Here is a 7,080-nt window from a genome sequence, read left to right on the forward strand (position 1 = left end):
ACATAAATCAATGCGTGGAATGAACACTTCATCTCCTTTTCCTGATCCAGTGATCACTCTTGCTTGAATGACGTTAGAATGGAGTCCAGTAACAATAAGGCGAGTTCCATTACATAGACCACTTTTTGTATTTAGACTCCGCAGCAACATTATGATTGTTCCAACTTTAAGTTGTAGTCTGTTTGATGGCATACCTGATGGCATAAGACTATTTAAAAATTCAACTGGATAATGCTCTCGTTCATCTTCATTATCTACAGTCATGGCCAAAAGTATTAACACCCCGGCAAGTCTGTCAGATAATAATCAGTTTCTTCCTAAAAATGATTGCAATCACAAATTCTTTGGTATTATTATCTTCATTTAATTTGTCTTACATGAAAAAACACAAACGAGAATGAAGCAAAAAGCAAAACATTGATCATTTCACACAAAACTCCAAAAATGGGCCAGACAAAAGTATTGGCACCCTCAGCCTAATACTTGGTTGCATAACCTTTAGCCAAAATAACTGCGACCAACCGCTTCGGGTAACCATCAATGAGTTTCTTACAATGCTCTGCTGGAATTTTAGACCATTCTTCTTTGGCAAACTGCTCCAGGTCCCTGATTGTTACGGCCGCCGCTACTTACCCTCGTCGCACCGCTTCTGGCCGCCGGCACGCTGTCCCTGCTTGCTTCGGCCGCTCCTCGTTCGGGTCCCGGCGTGTCATTCCTCCTGCCTCTTCTGCGGCGCCGACTCCTTCCGCCGCTGTTCGTCCCCGCTGTCTTGCTTCCGGGGGGCGGCGCGCTCATCTTCTGCAGGCTCTGCCTCCTCCACATCCTGCTGGGGAGGATCGGCATCTGCGCCGGCGCGCAGGGTTCTATGGAGGGCGCCTGCGTTCTAGTCTGGCTTCTCCTGCTTCCGGGATCCGGTAGTCCCAACCAATCCCGGTAAGACCCTCAGTATTTCAGGCCACCTCCCCTGCTAGGAGGTGCCTGAGTGTCATTTGCTTTTTGCCTTTGCCTCTGGCCCCTTCTCTTCTTGTGCCTGTGCTAGCCCGGTATCTCTCGCTTGCCTCTCGCCATTGTGCCTTAACTTATCCCGTCACCTCTCTCTTTTTCTTTTCAGTTTCGCCTCCGTCTCCTGCTTCTCCTCAGTACAGCTTGTCTTCCAGTCTCCATGTCTTCCATTGTGCTCCAGCTTCCCTGCCTCCGTGTGTCCCGCTCCTGTGTTCCGTTTTTTGTTTTTCTTTCTTGTTTTTTCCCTGAGCCGTCCCTTCTGGTATCTGCTACCGTGGTTGGGTCTTCTTTGGGCCTGCCCCAGCCAGTCCCTGTATAGGGGTTGGTTAACACCTGGTCTGCTCGCCCGGAGGTAGTACCTTGCCACGGTCCAGAGGGTCCACTCTCGCTTTCTTCTCAGATAGCATAACAGAACACTCAGGCCATGGACCCCACAGGTGCCGCGTTTTCTACCCAAAAGGAATTGACACATTTGCGCGACAATCAACAGCGCATCATGTCTTTCTTGAAAAATATGGAGTCCCGTTTGACCTCATTACAGGCCGCCGACCCAGTCAGTGCTTCTCATCTAGCGGGCCTTCAGCAAGAGCTCTCCCAGCAGCGTGATACGCAGGCACGCATGCTGACTTATATGGCCTCCATTGACGACCGCTTGTTCAACCTGCAGTCTGTCTCTACGCCCCCCATTCAGGTGGTGTCACAAGACTCAAATTCTTCCTCCATACCTCACCCGCCACCTCGTCTCGGCAAACCTCCCAGGTATAGCGGCGATCCCAAACTCTGTAGGGGGTTCTTAAACCAGTGCCGTCTCCACTTCGAACTTCTTCCCCAGCAATACCCGACTGATCGGGCCAAAGTGGCTTTTATTTTGTCCCATTTAGAGGGAGAGGCCTTAGCTTGGATCAATCCCCTCTGGGAGCGGGACGACCCCATAGTCTCTCAGTTAGCTTTCTTCCTGGAGACCTTTTGCAAAGTTTTTGATGAGCCCGGGCGATTAGCTTCCACTACGGAGTCTCTTTTTAGTCTTCAGCAAGGTTCTCTAACAGTAGGCCAATATGCTATTCGCTTCCGTACTTTAGCCTTTGAGCTGGGGTGGAACAACGAGGCTTTAGTCGGGGCTTTCTGGCGTGGTCTGTCCAGTCGGATAAAAGATGAGTTGGCTGGATGAGATACTCCTACCTCTTTGGAGGACCTCATAGCTCTCTCTACGCGCATAGACCTACGCTTCCAAGAGCGAACTCGTGAGACCTCCAAGGAGAGGAGGACTGTTCGCTCCATACCACCAGTCCGTAGGTCTGGGAGTCCGCGCCCTTTGACGCCCTCTGCTGCATCCGTACCTGAGCCCATGCAAGTAGATCGTGTCAAGATGGCAGAGCAACGTCGTCGGGAGAGACGTTCCCAAGGGCTCTGCTTTTATTGTGGTAGCGCTTCTCACTTGTTGCGATCCTGCCCTGAGCGTCCGGAAAACTCCTCCGCCTAGGACAGGTAAGATAGGCCTCCCTAGGTGTTTCTGATTCCTCTCTACCCCTGTTTTTGTCTGTCTTACTTGTTCTTAATCTTAAACGTTTTTCCGAGGTCGCGTATGTGGATTCGGGTGCGGCGGGCAACTTTATCAGCCTTGAGGCGGTTCGGAGACTTCGCATTCCAGTTATCTCTCTGGACACTCCTCGTCTGATCGCTTCCGTAGATGGGAGACCCTTGCAAGATGCCATTACCCTAATTACGGAGGAGGTCGAACTACGGATCGGGGCCCTACATCGGGAGAAGATCACCTTTTACGTCTTGCCTCACCTTGCCCATGCTTTGTTACTTGGGTTGCCGTGGCTCCGAACTCATGAACCAACTCTGGACTGGCGTTCGGGGGATGTGCTCCATTGGGGATCTACTTGTCAAAAGCAATGCCTACTGTCCGTTAGTCCTGTAGTTCCTCCTCTGGCAGTTTCCATTCCCTCCGGATTACCCTCTCCATACTGGACATTTGCTGATGTTTTTGATAAAAAAGAGGCTGAGACTCTTCCGCCACATCGTTCCTATGATTGCCCGATCGAGCTTCTTCCCGGTTCCACCCCGCCTAGAGGGAGAATTTACCCACTTTCTTCAACTGAGACCAGAGCGATGTCTGAATACATTCAAGAGAACTTGACTAAAGGATTCATTCGTAAGTCTTCTTCTCCTGCAGGTGCGGGATTTTTCTTTGTCAAGAAGGACGGTTCGCTTCGACCCTGCATCGACTATAGAGGTTTAAACAACATCACGGTCAAGAACAAGTACCCTCTACCTCTCATTCCAGAGCTCTTTGATCGACTTAGAGGGGCGCAAATTTTTACTAAGTTGGATCTCCGGGGAGCGTACAACCTAGTTCGTATTCGTGCCGGCGATGAATGGAAGACCGCTTTTAACACCCGAGACGGCCATTATGAATACCTGGTCATGCCGTTCGGCCTCTGCAACGCTCCAGCAGTCTTCCAGGAGTTCGTTAACGATATTTTCCGTGACCTTCTCTACTCCTGTGTTGTGGTGTATTTAGATGACATCCTGTTTTTTTCAGTGGATTTGCTGTCCCACAGAAGAAGTGTTCGTTTGGTTCTGCAACGTTTGAGAGAGAATCGTCTTTATGCGAAGTATGAGAAGTGTCTCTTCGAACAAACCTCACTGCCCTTTCTTGGTTACATTATCTCGGATTCCGGTCTCAAGATGGACCCTGAGAAAGTGAATGCCATTCTCAATTGGCCACGTCCCTATGGAATAAAGGCTATCCAACGGTTCCTGGGATTCGCTAATTACTATAGGCAGTTCATATCCCATTTCTCTTCTGTGATTCAGCCTCTTTCTGCTCTCACCCACAAGGGTTCCAACCCGAAGATTTGGACCCCGGAGGCCGAGAATGCCTTTGTTCTCCTGAAGCAGTCTTTTTCGTCCGCTCCAGTATTGCACCATCCTGAGGTTAACAAGCCATTCGTTCTCGAGGTGGATGCTTCCTCCACGGGAGCCGGAGCGGTGCTCTCCCAAAGATCTCCTACGGGTCGACTGGTTCCTTGCGGATTCTTTTCTAAAACATTTTCTGCCTCTGAACGCAATTATACCATCGGAGACCGTGAACTGTTGGCCATTAAGTTGGCTCTGGAGGAGTGGAGGCATCTTCTTGAAGGAGCAGTTCATCCTTTCGTAATTTTCTCTGACCACAAGAATTTGGCCTATCTTCAAACTGCACAAAGACTTAATCCACGACAAGCTCGATGGTCTTTGTTCTTTGCTCGCTTCGACTTCGAGCTTCGCTTCCGGCCAGGCGACAAAAATATCAAGGCTGACGCACTTTCTAGGCTTTCACAGCCTGAGGAGGTCGACGAAGAACCAGCTCATATTCTGGATCCCTGCAAAGTCGTCACGGTGGCTCCTTTAAGCATGATCCATCCTCCTCCGGGTAAGACCCTTGTGGCAGAGGGGGACAGAGAGAAGGTGCTTCGCTGGGGACATTCCTCGAAGTTAGCAGGCCATGCTGGGATAAAGAAGACCTACCTTCTCATTACCCGCTACTACTGGTGGCCTGCGTTACGTCGAGATATCGAGGAGGTTGTTGACTCTTGTTCTTCTTGTGCTAAAAATAAAGTGCCTAGACGATCTCCTCGCGGAGGACTGCTTCCTCTTCCCGTCCCTTCTAGTCCGTGGCAGCATATAGCCATGGACTTCATCACTGATTTACCGAATTCCTCAGGTTGTACAGTCATCCTTACGGTGGTGGATCGGTTTTCCAAGATGGCTCATTTTGTTCCTCTGCCCGGTCTACCTTCGGCTCCAGAGTTGGCGAAGATCTTTATTTCGAAAATCTTCAAACTTCACGGTTTTCCTCAAAACATCGTGTCCAACAGAGGAGTACAATTTACATCTCATTTTTGGAGGGCATTATGCAAACTTTTGAAGGTGACTCTAGATTTTTCTTCGGCCTACCATCCTCAAACTAATGGGCAAGCAGAACGAACGAATCAAATTGTGGCTGCCTACCTACGTCACTTTTCTAACGTCCACCAAGATGATTGGGTCAGTCTTCTGCCCTGGGCTGAGTTTGCGTATAATAATCACTCACATGAATCCTCTGCAAAGTCTCCTTTCTTCATCGTGTTTGTTCAACATCCGAATATGCCTCTCCCAGTTTCCTCAACGTCTGCAGTACCAGCAGCTAATGCTGTAATTTCGGACTTTTCTTCTATATGGGGAGAGGTTAAAGAAGCACTTGGTATGGCATCTTTGAGGATGAAAAGACATGCTGACAAGAGACGTTTAGATTCTTCTCCGTTTTTACCCGGTGACAAGGTCTGGCTTTCCTTACGGTACATTAGACTTAAGATGCCTTCTTGTAAACTTGGTCCTCACTACATCGGTCCTTTTGAGATTCTGAGTCGAGTCAACGATGTCGCCTACAAGCTGAAGCTGCCCGCCTCGCTCCGTATTCCCAATACCTTTCATGTGTCTTTGCTCAAACCTGTTATTATTAACCGCTTCCATCCATCTTCCTGTATCTCTCCTCAGCCTGCTCGTGCCGATAACGTTTTTGAGGTTAGGGATATTTTGGCTATGAAGAGGGTTCGAGGGAAAAAAATTTTTTTGGTGGATTGGAGGGGTTTCGGTCCCGAGGAGAGATCTTTGGAGCCGCTGGAAAATATTAATGCACCTCGTCTTCTAAACAAATTTCTATCTAGTTTTGGGAGAGGGGATTTTAAAGAGGGGGGTACTGTTACGGCCACCGCTACTTACCCTCGTCGCGCTGCTTCTGGCCGCCGGCGCGCTGTCCCTGCTTGCTTCGGCCGCTCCTCGTTCGGGTCCCGGCGTGTCATTCCTCCTGCCTCTTCTGCGGCGCCGACTCCTTCCGCCGCTGTTCGTCCCCGCTGTCTTGCTTCCGGGGGGCGGCGCGCTCATCTTCTGCAGGCTCCGCCTCCTCCACATCCTGCTGGGGAGGTTCGGCATCTGCGCCGGCGCGCAGGGTTCTATGGAGGGCGCCTGCATTCCAGTCTGGCTTCTCCTGCTTCCAGGAGCCGGGATCCGGTAGTCCCAACCAATCCCCGGTAAGACCCTCAGTATTTCAGGCCACCTCCCCTGCTAAGAGGTGCCTGAGTGTCATTTGCTTTTTGCCTTTGCCTCTGGCCCCTTCTCGTCTTGTGCCTGTGCTAGCCCGGTATCTCTTGCTTGCCTCTCGCCATTGTGCCTTAACTTATCCCGTCATCTCTCTCTTTTTCTTTTCAGTTTCGCCTCCGTCTCCTGCTTCTCCTCAGTACAGCTTGTCTTCCAGTCTCTGTGTCTTCCATTGTGCTCCAGCTTCCCTGCCTCCGTGTGTCCCGCTCCTGTGTTCTGTTTTTTGTTTTTCTTTCTTGTTTTTTCCCTGAGCCGTCCCTTCTGGTATCTGCTACCGTGGTTGGGTCTTCGGGCCTGCCCCAGCCAGTCCCTGTATAGGGGTTGGTTAACACCTGGTCTGCTCGCCCGGAGGTAGTACCTTGCCACGGTCCAGAGGGTCCACTCTCGCTTTCTTCTCAGATAGCATAACACTGATATTTGAAGGGTGCCTTCTCCAAACTGCCATTTTTAGATCTCTCCGCAGGTGTTTTATGGGATTCAGGTCTGAACTAATTGCTGGCCACCTTAGATGTCTCCAGTGCTTTCTCTCAAACCATTTTCTAGTGCTTTTTGAAGTGTGTTTTGGGTCCTTGTCCTGCTGGAAGACCCATGACCTCTGAGGGAGACCCAGCTTTCTCACACTGGGCCCTACATTATGCTGCAAAATTTGTTGGTAGTCTTCAGACTTCATAATGCCATGCACACGGTCAAGCAATCCAGTGCCAGAGGCAGCAAAGTGTTGTGAATTCTGCTTTTGAGCTCCCTCTGGTGGTAGCAGATGCTAATGCAGTTGTTCCTGGGCTGCAGTCTTGGACAGGTGTATCTGCTAATTGCAGTTCTGACTGGGGTATTTAGGCTTGCAGGACTCATTAGTCCTTGCCAGTTGTCAATGTTTTTTGGGATATGATGGATCTCTGCCTGGCTTCTCCTGCTTGGCTGCCATTTCAGCAAAGATAAGTGTCTGTTTCTTTTTCT

This window comes from Ranitomeya imitator, chromosome 2 (assembly GCF_032444005.1).
Source record: "Ranitomeya imitator isolate aRanImi1 chromosome 2, aRanImi1.pri, whole genome shotgun sequence".
Classification (NCBI taxonomy): domain Eukaryota; kingdom Metazoa; phylum Chordata; class Amphibia; order Anura; family Dendrobatidae; genus Ranitomeya; species Ranitomeya imitator.